We start from the raw sequence: 20,097 nt of genomic DNA on the forward strand, positions 1-20,097 counted from the left end.
ATTATATAGGAAAAATTCCGTTCTTGATAATTGAGGTCAACTTATGCAGGTGCCCAACTTACAAGGGTGGTCAACTTGGCAGGTTTCACTGTACTTCGTTTTTCAAATGAAACAAATATGACCTTTGCCAGTTCCACAATCAAGCCAATAATTTACAGAGGTTTCTGCACAGATCTCTGAAAGGGGTTTTCCATTCAGGTGGATGTTCATAATTGCGTTTAACGCTTCTTGTTTAAGACCAGTACGTAATGTGTTTTTTTGTAAGCTCATTGCTGAAAAGCCTCTTTCAACCACTGCAGTACTCCCAGACAGAGAAAACATCAATTCCACCAAGCGCAGTATGTTGCTGTATTTCTAGATTAGAGGGTCATTTTAGAAGTGAGGCGCAGGACTCTTGTAAGATAACAAAAATTGAAAATGTATCACGAATATTAACGGAAAATGGCCGTCCGCGCGCACGCCGGATTCGAGATATTTGTTGTCCGCCGAGGACGGGCGGTTCTTCGAGCCCTGGTCTCCCGTAAGGAAAACATATTTTCATGAGGGTGGTTTGTTACCACTGCCGATAAACGCCCGACATCGAGCTTTTTGGATCTCATCCCGTGACTTAGCCAAAGATAAACAACGAGCATAGATTCGGCTGATTTGAGACGATTATCGATCATATTTCCAACAGAATCTATATAAATCTCTTCTCCCTCTTGATAACTAAAATCAGCCAAAAGGATCCCAGCGTTTTAAGGTTTCCAAATACATTGCAGGTCCCAGTAGTTCAGTTCATCCTTGGAAGTGACCCCCTTGAATCATAAATCGTATGACACAAAAAACCGGTCATTAGATTACGAGTGTTTTTGTCCATTACACAACTGTAAAATGTGCATTTAAACGAAATTAAGCTTAAAGTAAAGATAATGGTTGAAAACCTCGAATAGGGTAAAAATTAGCTGCCATATAAAGTTTAATTCATTTACTTATGAAATAATAAAACTTTTTTACTCTTTTAAAGTCACGACACAATGATCGCCTGCTAAATTTTACTTATATTTCTAGATATCTGATCTAAAAAGGTGGATAACTATTTTGTTTGTTTTATTCAATATATATTTATTATTTTTTAATGTAATTTTTTTTACAAAATTCATATATTAAAAACAAAAAACAATTGGCTGTTTTTTATATTTTTGAATTACTTGAGAAAACTTATATGTAACTTAGAAATTTAATTTTTTAAATGTCTTTTACTGAATTTCTTTTATTTTGTAACCAATATTTTAAGTTTTTATTAAATTTAATCTTAATAATATGAACAAGATTACATTATAATTCCTGTTGGAAAAAAAAAAGATTAATAAGGATAAATTGAAAAGAGATATTTACCACTGAAAAAGAAGATCACACCATTTAAAATATGAACTTTGATGGTAATACACATTATTTGTTTTCACGAGAATTATAATGAAATTTTGCTTAAATTTCATAATTAAATTTTAAGAAAATAACTCAAAATATTTCTTACAAAATAAAAAAATTTCAGTTAAATAAAAAAAAAAATTTACATTACTAATTTTTTTATAATCATATTTTAATTAAAAAATAAAAGTAAAATGTAGCTTAATTGTTCTTTGTTTGAAAATTTTAAACTTTGTAAAATAATTAATTTAAATATTGAATAAAACATACCAAATAATTATCAGTATTTTCATATCAGGAATCAAGAAATATAAATGAATGCCTCAGTTAGAAGGCTTAATTGTTGCACCATAAATTCACGAAAGATAAAAAGTTTTACTATTTCACAAGTGAATGAATTAAAACTTAAAGCAAACATATTTTACTCCAGGAGCAGCAGTATTTGCAAATTTTTAACCTCTCCAAGGTTTTCAACCATGCTCATTAATTTAAGCGAAATATCTCTTTAATGCAGACATAAACTTCACTTGTATTTAAACACACTTAATGACTAGACTAGGGGTGCACAACCCGCATTTAATCAGAAAAAATATTTCTTTTCTTCAATGTTTATTTATTTTGATAAATCTATTGTTCATATAATAAAAACAGCAAGTTTTTTTTTTCTAAAAGAAAAAAAAAAGTATAAGTTTTTTTTATTTTGAATGCATTCTTTTTATTTTGAATAATGGAACACTATTAAGTTATTAATATTACTAAGTTTATTGATGAAAAAAATGGAACGCTAATGTTTAAATAAACATTATAACATTTGTCATTAACATGTCTAAATACATGTGCGGCCCTTCGTTAGCCAACCTGCTGTGCAAGTGGCCCTTCACTCAAAAAGGTTGTGCACCCCTAGACTAGACGATCGAATATTGATTCACGTTTGAGACCTATTATTTCATTTTTTTTCTTTAAATATTCCCCCCCCTTTTTTTTAAAAAAGAAATGGACATATTTTTTTTAATGAACTCTACTGTTTACAAATATTATTAAAAATTATTTTATTTCATTAACTGTATTTTTTTTATAATACTTCATATTGCTTGGTATTTAAATTACTTAACAACCACTTCAGAATATAATAGTTATTAAAAAAATATTTAAAAATTAGTGCTTATAATAATAAATAAAATTTAGATATTAAAAGGATACAACCATAATATACTTTGACGTCTGCTTTTTCGACATTTAAAATATAAAGTGTTCTTCAGAAATCTTTATATTCAATCTACAAAATCATGATATAAATGTTCATACATATCGAATTAAAATATAAACAACAGTTCCTCATTTATTATCACCAATCTATTGAACACTAATGTGCATATATATTATTAAAAAAAATAATAAAATTTCTTTTTTTCCTTGACAACAAGTAACTGTTAACTGAAATACCAAGCAAGTGCACAGTCATAAGCTCAAGAAACAAAAAATCTATAAAAAGGTATCTAATATTATTGAATAATAAAAAGGAATTGTTCCTTTTATACAAACAAGACATCAATCATTCCTTGTTTCTAGGATTTCACAAGGGTTCCGTCTCCTAGCTATTACTTGGAAAGAACGGCAACATCGACAAAGGGATGTTAACTTTTAAAGAATATACAATGAAAACCAGAAATTCACAATAAACAAAATAAATATTTAATAGGAATCATCATTAAAGTAAAAGTGATAAATATTTTAATTACAAATGTTGAAACAAAACATTTCATTTCAAAATTTAAAACTCTTCTTATTTTTTGTTTTCTTAAGATTCATGGAAGATGAAGCTTGATTACAAGTCTGAAATGAAAAAGAAACTGTATTTAACGATTTATATATAATAATAAAAATACAGTTAGGTAAAGTTTTTGGTAGTTAAAACTTTGGTAACTTTTAAAGAATATACAATGAAAACCAGAAATTCACAATAAACAAAATAAATATTTAATAGGAATCATCATCAAAGTAAAAGTGATAAATAAATATTTTAATTACAAATGTTGAAACAAAACATTTTATTTCAAAATTTAAAACTCTTCTAATTTTTTGTTTCTTAAGATTCGTGGAAGATGAAGCTTGATTACGAGCCTGAAATGAAAAAGAAACTGTATTTCTTGATTTACATACAATAATAAAAATACACTTAGGAAAAGTTTTTGGTAGTTAAAAATCCTATAAATAAAATTTTTCTGAAAAAAATTGCAACGGTTAGTTTAGGAGAGAAAACTATTACAACTTCCAAAGGCTATAGGTGAGAAGAATTTTAACCAATAACTGCGTAGAAATTTGATTTTAGATATTTTTTAGACCATTTATTTATCTGATGTATCAAAACCATTATTAGTAAATTTAGTTGAAGGCAAAGACTGAGTTATCCAAAGTTAATCTGACAATGATTGTTGACTTCAAAATAGACTTGAAAATTTAAATTTTCAGTTAGTAGCCTGTGGTAGGTAGACTAATAGCTTAGCAGCTAATTTTTCCTCCAACTAAATGAGTCAATAATCAATACTGATAGGTCATTTTTATTTAATTAATGATCCCGATCATTAAGACACAGTTCCCAGTAGAACACTGAAGTCAAGCATCACTGGCTGCGGTCAGTAAGCGGGAGGGTGACCACTTTGATCATCGGTCCTCGTTAAACTGTTTTACCATAAAGTGCGCGACTTCGCGCACAGGTCGTCGGGCTACCAAAATGGAAGAGCCATCCCCTCTGTAGAGGATCAAAATTGTGATGGCATGTCTTCGGATCATCCTCGGGGATGTTTCCCAGACCGTCGCCAATAGCCCATTGTGCAGCTCTAGTGCGACGTAAATAAAAGAAAGCTATGAATAAAAATATTGTAAAATGTTTTCGTTAAATGTTCACGGAATAAAAATGGTTTTTCTGCATTCATCTAAACTATCCTTTACTATATTTCGGGTAAACGTACGCAATGAGAATGCCTCTGTGGCTGAGCATTAATAAGATCTACGGCCCCTGGCCAAATTATTAGACGCACTATAAGTTTCTACGTAAAATCTTAATTATTAGGTGACACTATACAGCTTTTACGCAGTTTGCACTTGTTTACGTTTAAATTAAACGATATATAATGTAAATTTGACGATAGATTATATAAATATTTATTATATCAATCAGGTATTATATTAGTACATTATTATTAATTCGACCAAATCATTAGACACACAGCAGTTTTTTAATAACTAGTGTTTTAATAACTGCATGTTTTGCACGAGTGTATATGCGATACATTTATATTTAAACATACATGTAATGAGTGCTCTTCTAGAGATTTTTATATACTTCCTATTTGTAATTATTTTTAAAGTATTGCATTACAATGTTAACCAATTAATACACGAACGTAAACAAGTGCAAACTGGTTTCAGTCGTGTAAGTCAGTTGATAATTTATATAGAATCTTCAGTGCATCAAATAATTTGGCCAGGAACTGATACTAGGCAAAATCGGTCGAATCGTTCCTCAGAAATCGAACCTTAAATATCTGACTTTCTTAGAATTCGATTTCACAAGAACTATAAAGTACGCTTTTGTATCTGATTTCATAGATTAAAATATTGTCTGCATTAATTAATCAGCCTATTTTCGGTCACCCCCTCAAATCATTAAGATTAAGTCCTGAACGTGAAGATCCGATCATTAGATCAAAAGTTATTCGGCGTGGTCAGCTTTTTTGTTTTTCGTACTTTGACAATGTTTTTTGTTTTTTTTTCCCCAGCAAGTTTGCACTTTATTTCTTTGAAGATATAAAAAAGCACTGATCACTTAAATCATAAATATTTGATTATTTCCTAAATCACTGACCAGAAAAGCATAGATTTTGAAAGTTAAAGGAACAAATACATAAAAAGTGCTTTAAAATTAAAAAAACTATTTCATGTAAGCATGAATTAAAACTTCTTAATATCTCCTTATATTTAACCTAGCCAATTTTTTATTCAACACCATTTTGACAATCGGTGAAAATAAGTTCTCCAGTTAAGTTTATCTTCTAAAAGTAGCAGAGTAGTGAACGCATATATTTAACCTAGCCAATTTTTTATTCAACACCATTTTGACTATCATCGAAAATTAAGTTCTCCAGTTAAGTTTGTCTTCTAAAAGTAGCAGAGTAGTGAACGCATATATTTAACCTAGCCAATTTTTTATTCAACACCATTTTGACTATCGTCGAAAATTAAGTTCTCCAGTTAAGTTTGTCTTCTAAAAGTAGCAGAGTAGTGAACGCATTTCTAAAGTAGTTTGTAGTTGCTACATGTTACATTTTTCAAAAAAAAGTAGTTATAGTTAACAACAATTGTAATAAAGTAGAACTACAGAGTTAGCTACTGAAGTTAACTACAAAGAAAATGTAGTTTTACCGACCACCACCCCTGGGTGCTATCTATGGGGGCAATTTGATCTAGGAGAGCGATGAATGAATACCAATACTATTTGAATTATAAATCAAAATGATGAATGAATACCAATACTATTAATTATAAATCAAAATGAGGAATAAATACCAATGCTATTTTTATTATGAATGAATACAATTACAAAGATTTTAAAAACCAAGCGATGATTTTAAATCACGTATTGGAGATATTTAAAATATGGATAAAGCAGGATGGATTATCAAGATGATTTAACTGCGTAAATTATAGATGATTATGCAAAAAATATCTTAAACTTTAAAATGGCAAGATTTCCATTTGACATATTGATGATATAAAATTTCATTTGCAAAAAAAAAAAAAAAATATTCAGAGTCAACATGTTTTGAAGCTTGAAAATATGCGCCCATTCTCAAGACTCACCAGATGTGAATGAGGCATGAATATATTCCTCACTCACATCATGGAGTCTTGAGAATGAGCACCTGTTTTTAAACACTCAAAACACTTAGATTTTTATTACCAGCAGCATATTTTTTTTAAGCAAATGAAGTTTTATACATATTGTCAGTGGATAAATACAATATAAAATGGTAGATTTCCGAACCTGTGCAATATTTTCTTCATTTGGACCTTCAGATCCTGAATCAGAAATTTCTCGTTTGACAGGAGCTTTTCTGTCCAGTTCTTCCTTATCTTCATCATATTGTATTGGAAATGAAGATTCAGATATCTCCTTCTTAATCGGCATTTGAGACTTATCTGGACTTTCTGACAGTTGATTTTCTGTAAGTCAATGGTAATTGTATAATTAGATTCAAATTCAATTATAAATGCAAGTTTTCTAAAAAAAAATAAACCTTTTGCTAACTTATAGAATGAAAGACTTTTCCGTAATAATAAAGTAAGCGAAAGACATAAATCCACTACAATATTAACCTAAGAGCCGAGATGGCTCAGGTGATGGAGCGTTCGCAGTCTCATGAGCTGAACCGGGTTTGAATCCCAGCTGGTCGATACAAATTCCGCATTCACCTTGCACCGACCACATTACTGACGTATAATATCCTCAATGGTAGACGGATCAGAGGTTAGAGTCCTCTTGCCATCAGGCTAACCTTGGGAGATTTTGCTCACCATGTAACCCAAATGTGGGTTAGTTCCATCAAAAATTCCTTCACGAAGGCAAATTTCTCACACTACTTGATGCAGGAGTTCCCTTGTCTTCCAGATTAGGTTAAAAATTACAAGGCTACTGCGTGGAGCGTTAGTAGTCGTAAACCACAAAATCGGGTCGGCTGTTCAATGACAATTTTAAAATAAAATACTTATCTAAAATCTTAATTGCCTAATTTTTATAAAATAATTCATCATAATGTAGTCACCTTCATCATAACTAGGGCTGCAAGTTTGTCGCGGGAAAAAATTCGCGGAAAAATCGCAGGAAATTTTGAAAATTACACAAATTTTAAACATAAAAAAATTTATTATATAAATGATGCAAAAGACAGAAATTGCGCAAATAATAAAAAAAAGCTCATAAATACACAATAAAAGTATTTCTTTGAATTTCAAGCAATATTAATATTTTTATTTAAATGAACAGAATTTTGGTACAAAGTATTGTACATTGTCAGATTATTCTCATTAATGCTTCGTCTTTCATCACTTAATGCATTTTTATACTTAGAAAACGATCTTTCTGCGTCAACGCTGTTTTTAGGCACCGACAAACATCCAATTGCAAATTTTGGAGCGTTCGGCCTTTGATTTCCAAAACTCGATCAATTTTCCTTCACCAACGCGCAATTCCTTGGCCGTTGCTTTGTAAGAAGTAAATGCTGTAAAACTCAAATATTCTACATTCAAACTTCTAGTTACAAGTCCCTACTAACTACTAGTCCCTCTCATCTAAGAAACTGATCCATATTTAAGAGATCACAAGAAGCCGCCTAGGAAAAATTAACTGAATATGTAGAAAGGCAGTAGAAATTTCGTTGCCCAGTGCAATAGCATGTATAACAATTTTTCTGTCAAAGATTTGATTTATAACATTTTCCTTCCTTTGTGATTCCAATTTCTTTTGTACTCTTACTGACTTCAGGAAGGTAATTACCCTCCCTAAGTGTAGAAAGACCACCTTAGTTGACAAGATTGTGATTATCTCTTATCTCTGAACTATTTTCATGTCATTTTGCTATTGATTCACTCCCCTAAATATCTAATCAATTTTACACATTCAATTTAAGGTTCAGGAAAATAAAAAATTCTGTTTTATAAAAATAATAAATAAAATAAAAAAACTCTAATTTTAAGCAATTTTCACGCAAGTCAAGACATATTGAGAAATTAGCGGATTTTAGGAAAAAAGATGACAATTTCGAGGAAATTCGTGCCGCGACAAACCTGCAGCCCTAATGATCAATAGTGAATAATCAACTCCATAGGTCCTCATGACTTACAGGTATGCTGTACTTTTTTTTTTCTGTGAATCTTGGGAGGTTTACTTTCAAAGAAGTATTAACCATGTTCCCTATCAAGTAATACTTAGGTGTAAGGGGATGTAAATCTAATAACTGAAACTGACTGAAAACTAAAAGCTCCTATTCGGTATAATTTGTCTGACTTGAATATTTGAGCTAATAGGAAAATCATATTCATTTATCTGTAGCTACATCTAGAATTATGTACTTATATCAAGCTTTTTAATGTATTCTTTTTTATCGCAAAATATTTTTGAAAGTTTAAATATATATTCTTGTAGATTATTTAATTATTTCTTTGAAAATATTCTAAAAACAATTTATGTTGATAAACTTCGTTATTAGGGTATCCTTCCTGTAGACGGACAACTCTCATAAACGGACAATTTTTTCGGTCCCAAGAAAGTCCTCTTAACCGAGGTTTCACTGTATACGTAAATGAAAACATATAAAAGGTAATTTATATTTCTTAAGTTATACAAACTAACAATTTTTACATTACATAGATTAAGACTGTAATGAATAAATGGAAGTATAAAATAAAAAGAGAAAAATGTGAAAGAAAATCTGAACTGATATATTATTACCAATATTGTAAAGAATAACACATTATTTAAATATAAACACTATTTTGCATGAAAATGAGTTGCATTTTGTTTGATTTTAAATGGGGCAAGAACCTTGCATTTCCAATCTTATAAAATGCTACAAAAATAATTATAATTTTATGAGTATGCTATACTTCTGCTGGGAGAAACCCTTCACGGCAAATTCTCTTTATAATTACTTGAAAGTATAGATTAAAGTGAGTTCAACTATACACCTAGAGCATTGATGGACAAACCTTTCTGATCCAAGGCAAAAATTCAAAGAAAAAAAAGTTTGGTGAGCTAAGTAAAAACTTCTAAAATAAAATAAAAAAAATGATATACAAGTTTTAATTTAAATATTTAATGAGATGAATGAAATTAGGATTTCATTTTTAAAAGTTCCTTATATTGAAGTTCCAAGTGAGATGTTCTTATTTTAAAGAGCGAGGCTAAAAGTTTGTCTGCTTCTGAAATGATTTTTTCTAAGGTTCATAGTTGAAAACACTTGTGCACATAGATAAGATGAAGCAAACATAGCACTGATTTTCTGGGCCTGAGATATTAAATTTGGGAAACTAGCTTTTGGTAATGATTTGTAAAACTCAAACTTTGGCATATTTAGAAACAACTGCTTCAGATGGCACCAATTTTCTGCTATTCTATTTAGAACTTTTGCTTTTAACATTTTACCAATTGAAGCTGACTGTGCTAGCTATTTCCATCAATTTATGTTTTGAAGAACAAAAATAGAGAAAGTAAAAAGATCGTCAGTACTTTGTTGTTAGAAAAGAAAGAACAAAAATAGCTTTAAACAAATTAGACAAGAAAATGGGTGTATATTGTTTATATTCGCTATGGATCGGCAAGTTAAAATTCTATCTGCGTGCCGGATAAAACCTTCTGGCGGGCCGCAGTTTGCTCATACCTGATTTAGAGCAAACAATGAAGTATCAAATGTTGAAAAAATGCGTGTAACTTATTGCATAGTGAAATAACACATTTAGTCACTTTAAAAATATTTACTCCAGGCTTAAATGAAATCACTTTTCTGTAAAATATCAACAGAGATGAAATAGAATTTCCCATAAAATTTTTCTCTCATGATACAGTGTGCTCTCAAGAGGACGCCACACCACGGGTGAAACTTTTCGTCGCTAATTCTTTTTCACCTTCATGATAAATTTTTTTTAAAAAAAGAAAAAGTGAGTTCAGACAAACCTAGAGTAAGCAATGAAGTTTCAGTTGCTGAAAAAAAAAATCAAAATGCAAACAAATTATTGAAAGAGAACTTTTCCATTACGTAATCCTAACTTATCATCGTATAATTTATTTTCATTTTGATACTTAAAACATTTCTTTTCATTATTTGAAACTTCATGCCTTGCTCTAGGTTTATCTGAACTCCCTTTTTCTTTAGCTTCAATTTCAAATTAGTTATGGAGGTGAAAAAGAATTTGCAATGAAAGGTTTCCCCCCGTGGTATGGCGTCCTCTTAAGACAGCCAAATAAAGTCAAGAAGACACTTTGTGGGGTGAGGAGACAATGTCAACCTTCATCTATGAAAAGGTACTCCTTCGTAGAATTGAGTTAACATGTCTTATATACTAGGGAAATGGAATTGTATTTTTGTAGTGGTAGATATAGACTACAACTTATTTTGAAAGGGTCAGTAAAATAGGAATTTCGTCTTACTTTCCAAACATCTCAGAAAACTTCCAAAAACTATGACTAGCTTCCTCCTCAGGGGGTGGACTTGGGGTTGGACTCAGCATGTAAACTGGTATCCTGGCAGAATGTTCAGTTGGGATATGCATCTGAAAAATTGGAATAACATTACACATGAGAAGCTTCATTTATGCAATTCATATAACGACCCTTGTTATTCAAACAAAAATGGACATTATTATGTGAGCTCATCATGTTCCAAGTACACAAATATTTGTGCATGGCTAATAAATAGACCAGAGTTTCTCAAAAGGTGTTTTTCAAACCTTACTGTTCAGTGATAGGATCAATAAGGTACGGAGGTACTTTATTTAGGTCACTCTAAAGCTGCACAATGGGCCATTGGCGACGGTCTGAGAAACATCCTTGAGGATGATTCAAAGAAATGTCATCGCAATTTTTATTCTCTGCAGAGAGGATGGCTCATTTGCTTTGGTAGCCCGATGACCTGTGCAGGTAGTCGAGCACTTTACAGTCGAACAGTTTATCGAGGACCGATACCGTGCACCCTCAGTCTCTACATCGTGTCACCCTCAGTCTCTACATCGTGCACCCTCAGTCTCTACATCAAAGTGGTCATTTACTGACCATAGCCAGCAATGCTTGACTTTGGTGTTCTACTGGGAACCGTGTCTTTACGATCAGCCCACTGCAGGATCATTGGTAAGATCAAGTGGTTCCGGATGTAAGTACATTTTTTAAAACAGTAATGATTTTTGAAATCGGTAATTTTTCTTATATTCAAACAACAATTTAGAAATTAATTATTATTATTTTTTTACATAAAATTATTGAAGTAAAATGCCAAAGAAGGCAAATTGCCAAAATTTGAAAAATAATTTTTAAAACAATATATCGAATAAATTATTAAAAGAATATAGAATCTAAGATAAAATATTCTATCAATATTTCTCATTGAAATTATTATTTCAAATAAAATAATTGAAATGAAAAATAAAATTTTTTGTTTATCTGACAATCATTTTCAGCGTTTATAAAAGCTCCCTTTTGAAAACCAAAACCAGCTTATTTTATAGTTTTTGATACCATAATCAAGTTTATTAATCAAAAGCTACTTTATTTTCTGCATATGTATAAACCAAAAACCAATTCAGATGTCACTTTAGACCTGTGACATTAACTGTCTTTTTAATTCCAGGACAATTATTGATAAAAACGATGATTCATTGCTCTTATTAAATATTTTCAAAATTATCAACAGTCGTCCATTTGGATAGAATATACATAGCTTCAAGCAAACTTAAGAGTTTCCATTTTTAGTTTCATGGTCGAAAAAATAATTAAGAACCGCAGTACTAGATTGATTTGGGCAAAAAATGCAAATTTTTCTTTTCTTTATATTCTTATTTCTTCCTTCCTTTTCACAGTGTAGGGTTCTTTCTGTAACTCTTAAAAATCATGAGGTGATTTTGCTCTAGGGGTTGGTAAAAGTAGAAAACATAGGATGCGCATTGTTAGCTGGTGGGTCAAAAGAGGGTATATGTCCACCTCAGTAAATAGAAATCTCTAAAAGTCCCCCCTCAAAATTTCAGAGAATTTCAAATAATCATCAAAATTAAAAACAAGAGAATTAAGCTTTTTACAAATATTTAGCACATTTCAAAAAATCTTTTCTACGTGTGAATTTTTTTTTTCTGATAAAGTATTCTGAATTCTCAAAAATTAGTCTCTTGCAATGACTATGGCATGGGCTTCTTAGTATACATAAAAGTACCATACAAAAGAATAGATTATGGATGGTTAACCATGTAAAGCTAAGCACAGGTGGCGCTTGGGGTTAAAATTCGCCAATTTTCAAAAATTGAGAATTATTTATTGATTTTAGTATTTCTTATCTAGGTGGTATTTTGTAAGAATTTTTTAGATTTCTTTGCTTTGTGCGAAAGCTCTTAAACTGCCCCTTCTTTTTTATTTTCCCTGGCGTAAGAGCTTTGAAAAACATCCTTAAATAATTTTCAGTTAAACAACAAAGAGCTTCATAAAATTCTACTTTAATAGTGAAATGTATCGTTAACTTTCAATTCAACAACAAAGAGCTTCATAAAAACCTACCAAAATAATTCCTAAAAAGTGGAAAGAGTTTCCTTGTGAGAAAAAAAAACTGTTAAAGGTAAGGATAATAAAATAAAAGCTTACTTTACTGCTGAATTTATCACATACTGTCCTTTCACACATTTTACACTTTATTTTCCATGGACCAAAGAAGGAAAACCTAACTTGTTTGCAAGTGAAACAGACCTAGAACAAACAGTTAAAATGTTATCTTTTAAATAGTCACAAAATTCTACATTGACAGTAAAGATCGGACAAAAAAAAATCAATTAAAGATAAACAGGAAGAGATAGTATAGTTTGTCTAAAGTGAGAAATCCCCATGCCATTCGTCTGGCCCTGTCGCGGTGACCATGGTAACGAAGTATAACTTCTTCACGTAGGGGTCGTTGTTTAGGACAGGTTTTAGCTCGGGTGGGCAAAAGAAAGGGAATATTTTTCTTCGTGTTAGCCTTAGAGTGAAGAGAAGCTACCCTCCCTAAAATGCACTATTATTGTTTCCATAGCCGCAGACGGCCTCAGATTTTTTGGAGGTGAGAGTTCTTACAATAGACAAACTATACAGCTTGCAGCCTTCAGCACAAGAAACCTGGAATTTATTTTCACCAAGTTTCAAAATCAGTAACTAACTTTGTTGCTAGAAAACATGCTAACGGGAAATATTATAAAATAATATTTTTGCAGTATGTCAGACCATAATAAATTACATACAGTAAAAGCTCGATAAAATGAGTACCCGAGTAGCACAGGAATATTGTTAGACACTATTATTATAATATTGATCAGCATCGTGAATGCAAAGAAAACCAAAGGCATTTGCGCACATTACGTCATCGAGTGATAACACAATTTCATAAGAAGTTACCAATTTATTCCTGTTAGTTAACTAATTTCATAGGAAGCTAGTTTAGCAATAATATACAAGAAAAAATGTTTAGAAGACTAAAATAATTCATTTTTGCTGAAAAAATCAAAGAGTCAAAATTTGCATTGTATAAAAATTTTTTGTAAACAACAATGAATATCATATATGTAATGTTTTTTCGATTTGCATCCTTTTACCTTTCGTTTGAGAGTTAAATTTATTCATGAACAAAGCATTTTAAATGGATGAAAATGTTGCTTACTTCGCATTAGGATAGCTATAGCAGAAAGTGATGTGTATTTACTGTAAAAGGTATTAATTATTGTCCTGTATTGAAAAAACTATAAAATTATCACCTATTGATTCAATTATTTGAATTTTTAATGTTCTATATATTTGATGATCTGAAAATCTGCGTTGTAGGCCTAATCTGTAACATCTTGTCCAGAGTTTTAAGAAGCTTTTAATGTTATTTAATTTCAAATTTAATATTTTTTTTAAAACTTTAAACGCAGACTTTTTATGTTTCATTATATCTTAACAAATTGTTTAACTGGATCATCCACCATACAGCACCAGATTTTCATCTGTTTCCAGAACTTGAGGAATTTCTAGGTGAAAAGCACTTTGGGAAATGATGACATGTTGAAAGAACCTGTTACTAAGTGGTTTAATGGCCAGGCAGCAGAGTTCTTAGTTGAAATTGTAAAATGAATAAATGTTCCTATTTTAGTTAGTGATACAATTAACGTTCATATATAAAGTTTCTTTTACAAGATGATTCTTACTTATGTAGCGTTTCTACCACTGCAAAAATACCATTCCAATTCTATATAAGACATGTTAACTCGATTACATGGTGGGGTACCTTTTCATAGATGAAGGTCAACATTGTCGATAAATACATCCCCACATTGGTGACCTTCGGACGTGATGTGAACATGCCTACCTTGACAGAAACTCCCACTTCGATATGAACACGTCTATCTTGACATTAACGTCCACTTCGATCTGAACACAAACGCCTACTTCATTGGATGGTCCACATTGAACAGTTGACTTGCTACTTGTGATTGCGACATTGTCCATCTCTTCGCGCTATTGCTGCTCAGTCTTGATCGACAATCTATACACTCGACTGCTAAAGGGAACACAGGAGCGACCACGACTGTGAACTTAATACAGCTCTAAAAAAGTACGATGATCTTAATACAGCTCTCCCAGCTTCTCACAAAACAGCATTGAATCGACTAGCAGTATTCATGTATCGAATTCTATCGCAAATATAATTATGGTAGGGGAGTGCTGTAGCGTTTATACCCCTACAAAAATATAATTCCAATTCACTAGTATATAATACATGTTAACTCGATTCTATGTTAGGGTTTCATAGATGAAGGTTGACATTGTCGATAACAACTCACTCCCCGCACTTAATTAGATGATATTTCAAAATGTATCTATTAAGCTAAAATCTTTCGTAGTACAATGTTTTATAGGTATACAAGATTTAACAAACTTAATTTTACTTTAAACAGATCATAAATCGCAAAGCGTTTTAATTTTTTAAAATACAATTCACTTTAGAACGCGAGCATTAAGTTATTCATAAAATATTTTTGGAATTATTCCTCTCCTGAAAGTACTTTTCTCGTTAAATTTGGTTGCAGTTTTTTTTAGGAGAAATTTTAGTGAGAAATAAAAAAAAAGATAAGTTAATTAAAATTACAGTTATTAAAAGAATGACAAATTAAAATTATTAAAAGGCTGTTTGTACATTGGAAAAGAGAAAAAACTGTAAGCAAAGCCATTTCGTTGCTACCTTTTTTTGATTATATTAGCCACCATAAAATTTTATATATCTTCCTCAATAAATCAAATACCCTCCTCGTCATTGAAAAGCCTATTCTTTCAATCACTTGTCATGGAGCTCATATTTAGCGATACAAACCAGCCAGTTTCAGCAGAAATTTAAAGACAAGACATCAATTAGCTCCTCTTCAAAAAAAAAAAAAAAAAAAACTTGCACAATTTTTATACAAAAAAGAAAAATTTGAAAAGTATAACAGTGAATGGGTAATTACAGTTTGGTCAGTAATATGGGTGAATGTAACACAAAGTTAAAAAAAAATTATCAATTGTATCACTAATAAGTTTATGTTTAGATTAATGAAGTATTTATGATGATCATGAACAGTTCAAATCAAATTTATCAAAGAATAAAAATGATTGTTTATCTATAATTTGGTCAAAATAGGAATTTCATTCAGCAAAATGTGAATTTTGTTCCTCCAAAAATATAAGTTTGCGAAGCCCCTGATGTCTAAACATTTTTTACTCTTTTTATAGTTATTTTAACATTAAATATGTTTATTTGCTTATAATAACGCACAATTTCATCTTTCCATAATTTAATCTACAATTATAGATTGTCGTTATAACGGACTGCATAGGCATCTGTTAATGTTGTTCTTAGACTGCTGGAAGTTGCTGCTTTAAAATGGTGGTCAGTTTGAAAACAGTTGATAGCAAAATTTCTCTTGAAATAAAAAACAAGACTCCGTTTGGCAAATAGGACTGCCTAGGGGTCGAGAAAATTTGTTCTTAATTTACAAAACTCTTGTCTGACCAGTCTTGGCATATACTTCTGAAGCTTGGACAATGACAAAACTGGAGGAAAATTGTATCACAATGTTTGAGAGAAAGATTTTGAGGAGTATACCTGGTGGTGTAACTGAAAACAATAACTGGAGAAGGAGATTTAACTTTGCCCTATATTATTAAACATTAACAGTTCGATATTATTAAATACATAAAAATAAACAGAATGAATTGTATGGCCCATGTGATTTGAATGAGTGATGAGAATTCAATAAAAAATATATTGCTTTTTAGACCCAATGGAAAAATTTCTTACAATTCATGAAAAGAATTGGACATCCAAGATAAATTGGAAATCGTTATGGAGAAATGTTTAGAGGAAGGCATTGGCCCACATTGGGCTGTCTGGCCAGCTATGATGACGATGAGTTTGAAAACATCCTTTTACAGTTTATTTTTTCAGTTATCAATTTAATATGTTGACGAATTTTATAATAATTTTTTTTTAAACTAAAGAAGAATAAATAAGCAGGTTTCAAAAGCAAAGAGCAGTGATTACCTTTCCCTTGCATATGTCGTCGTAGAGTGTAGGATCTACAATTAGACTTTCAAGCTCAGCTTTCGTCTAAACGTTGCGGATGTGGACTTCTTCTAAAGTTAAGGAAAGACATTCAAGGCTCTGCCACTGAGACTGAAAAAGAATGTTAATGACTTGAAAAATACAATTAAAGCCTCATGAAATGACTTCAAAAAGAAAAATAGTGTTTTTAAAAATGTTGGAAAAATTGTTTTATATTACCACCACTTTTTGTGAAAAATCACAAAGCATAATTTGCATTTATCAATGTAGTAAAAAATGAGAAAAATTTTTAAAAAAAATTTGAAAAAATAAAATTTAACTAATTATTTGATAAAGGAAGAATCTAACCTTCTTTAAGTTTGCAAAAATACCAGAATTGAATTGTGTTGTCAAATATTTTTTTTTAAATTAGAAGATTGCCTAATGTCCTAAAGTAAATTCTTTCTTCTTTACTGCCTAATGTCCTAAAGTAAATTCTTCCTTCTTTACTGCCTAATGTCCTAAAGTAAATTCTTCATTCTTTACATCTCGTAAAAACTCTGTTCAACATCAACAGTTGCAGGAACCACATAACTTGGGGGATCTCTGATCCCTCACATTTTATAGAGGGAGGAACACAGCCTTTTCTAATATCACAATTTTTCAATAAATATTTTTTTAATACGTAATCTCTGTATACAAAAGGAAAAAACTTTCTGTTGCAATTCCAAAAAAAAATAAAATAATAATACAGTAGGGAACCGATTATCCGGAACGAGCGGGACCATCGCTATTCCAGATAACTGATTTTTCTGGTTTTCTGAATCACTACAAAAAGCCGTTTTTTTATTGTTAAACCCAACTAAAAAAAAAAAAAATATTTGGAAATAATCATAAAAAGAAGAAAAATGATGAAATAATACACTAATAATTATTTCCAAAATGACGGTAAGGTAAACATCTTTCAAAAAAGAAAGAAAAATCCTAAAATTTTAAGAGGAAAAAAAAAACGCCAGGAAAATTTATTGAATTTTGTTCCGGTTTTTTGGTTTTCCGACTTCCGGATAACGGGTTCTGTACTGTAATAATAAATTACCTTATTTCAAGAGATCTTTAATATTTCCTTGGTGGGAACTGCTACCAAAATCATCCCCCCCCCACAAAGGCAATCTATGGTGATCAACGGAAAAAATCTTACTTTTAAATGTTTTTTTTTAATTTTTAATTTTTTATTTATTTTTAATGGCAGAAATTGACAAACTCTTAACGAGAAGAATATATGCAAATGAAATAGATAAGAGAAAAAAAGTCAATGACTCATTAGCAGTTGCCTAGCACTCCAATATCTTTTCACTTCGGAGTCTCCGTGTACAGCCGAACATCCCATCAAGTGCTTCCTTTCCATTAATTCGAATTTCCTACAGAGTGAGCAAATCGGACTCGGTATAAATACCAAGCGGTGGAGGTGGTGCGCAAGACAGTCATGACCCACCGCAAGTCTAAATTCTGCCACAGCCTTTTCACGGGATCTGTCTGAAATGCCCCAGTCTAAAATGTTCCCCCAACTTTTCAGGGATATATGGGAAGAAAGGGACACTTTCCAATTTTTCCACATTAAATTTTTGATGTAGATTTTCGTGGAATGAAAGGATATATTGGTATTTAGTTGTTGGATTATTTTTGTGCCTTTTTTTGCCAACATATATCAGCTTGTTCATTGCCGTAGATATCGCAATGTCCTGGGATCCATTGTAGAGTAACCTGACAACCATCGATCTTCAATTTCTCCAAGAGACTATCTTGTATATTCTTGGATATGGGCATTTCCTTAGATGCAATGGCCTGTGTGGCAGCTTTGGAGTCAAGAGAGAATAACAGTCTTTTTGTAGAGGTGTCTTGGAATTAGCTGTATCAGAGCCACATTGATCGCTGTTACCTCTCCCTCAAAGGAGAGGTAGCAGCGTTACTTTTAAATGTCGTAGTGGAAAAAAAAAGAAAAAAAAAATAGCAGAGAGGAAAAAAAAGCTAGAAAAAAGAGAAAAAATCTAATATGCTATCATATTGTGCTTGTTTTAAAATGGATTAATTATTTAATATGTTGGCTTAAGCAAAATATATATAGCATAATTAAAATTAAAAAAACAAAGAAAATTAAGAAAAGCAATTGTTAGACAAACAAATAGATCAATTTTTTTTTCTTCCTCTCTTCGGATTTTTATTATTATTATTCCCCCCTTTTTTTCCCATTGTTCTGTAATTTTTTCTATGTTTTCTCCACATTTTGAACTCTTTATATATATATAAATACACAGGGGTCTGTTCAGGCCAAATTTACTACCGTTTATCGGCACCTTCACAAATTCAACTTTAGAGAAAACGGTAGTTTCACAAAATACTTTTTCTTAAAATTTTATTTTCGTATCCCTTAAGAAACGATAAATCCATATTTTTGCGTTGATTTTTTTTTTAATATAAATTTTAATTTCCACAAATTATGTCTAAATTTTCACAAAATAGTTACCTCTCAGAAAAACCTAGACAGACCCCTGATATATATATATAAATAGCACAATAAGACAAAAAGAAGAATAAAAAAATAAAACTAATAAGTTTTATATACTGCACATACATGTAACTACTAAAATAAGTTAAAAAATATAGAGAAAACATGGAAAATATTAAAGATTATTGAAAAGAGAAAAAGAAATATTCCTAAAATAAAATATTTTTAAAAAAATTAAAAAAAAATATATTAAAAGGCTGGAAAACAAAAAAAGTGAAAAGATATAATCTCATCATCAGCTCGCACAATTATATCCACAAAAAGGGTATATATATATATATATATATATATATATATATATATATATATATATATATATTGAGAAATCACTTACAGATTTCCAATAGTCGGATCTTGTCCGACTAGAACATTCATAGAATGGTGTGGAATATTTCAGAGTTCCTTCACACTGTGGGGTCTGGTCACCAGACTTAGGAGGAGATTCACACACGCTGATGCTGTGTCTCCTTTCTCTACTCCTCACACTTTCTGCAAAATAAATTTAAAAAAACATTTCTACATTATTGATACATTTTCTTTAAAGTTAAATAAACATTACCAAATCTTTTCAACATTCTGAACCCAATATATATATATATATACTGGATTAGTTTGTTGAAAATCTGGCACTGAAGAAGCTGTTGATTATTTTAATTACAGGCTACATTTTAGATTTTCAAATCCAAAACTTTCTGTGACTAATTCCAAGAATTTTCATGACTTAACGAAATTACTATTTTCTCTGACAAAAACACAACAATAAATTTAAAATAAGCATTATATTAACATTAA

The 20,097-nt window shown here is 30.7% G+C and overlaps 1 long non-coding RNA gene and 1 pseudogene across 2 annotated transcripts in view; both read right to left on the reverse strand.

The window, feature by feature from the left end:
- Positions 1–3,079: 3,079 nt before the first annotated feature.
- The window catches only part of LOC147806625 (nonsense-mediated mRNA decay factor SMG8-like), a 59,553-nt pseudogene continuing 42,535 nt past the window's right edge, over positions 3,080–20,097 (reverse strand). The window contains exons 20-22 of the transcript XR_015428598.1: positions 19,640–19,794; positions 10,613–10,734; positions 3,080–3,243 (exon numbers count right to left, since the gene is read on the reverse strand). The product of XR_015428598.1 is annotated as a nonsense-mediated mRNA decay factor SMG8-like (transcript). The remainder of the gene's footprint in view (positions 3,244–10,612; positions 10,735–19,639; positions 19,795–20,097) is intronic.
- LOC147806626 (uncharacterized) lies at positions 3,365–6,610 on the reverse strand. Its single transcript, XR_015428416.1, has 2 exons — positions 6,455–6,610; positions 3,365–3,531 (listed from the first exon to the last, which is right to left on the reverse strand). It is a non-coding gene; the product is annotated as an uncharacterized LOC147806626 (long non-coding RNA).

This window comes from Parasteatoda tepidariorum, chromosome 8 (assembly GCF_982258835.1).
Source record: "Parasteatoda tepidariorum strain Cologne lab strain chromosome 8, Ptep-v5.0, whole genome shotgun sequence".
Taxonomy (NCBI): domain Eukaryota; kingdom Metazoa; phylum Arthropoda; class Arachnida; order Araneae; family Theridiidae; genus Parasteatoda; species Parasteatoda tepidariorum.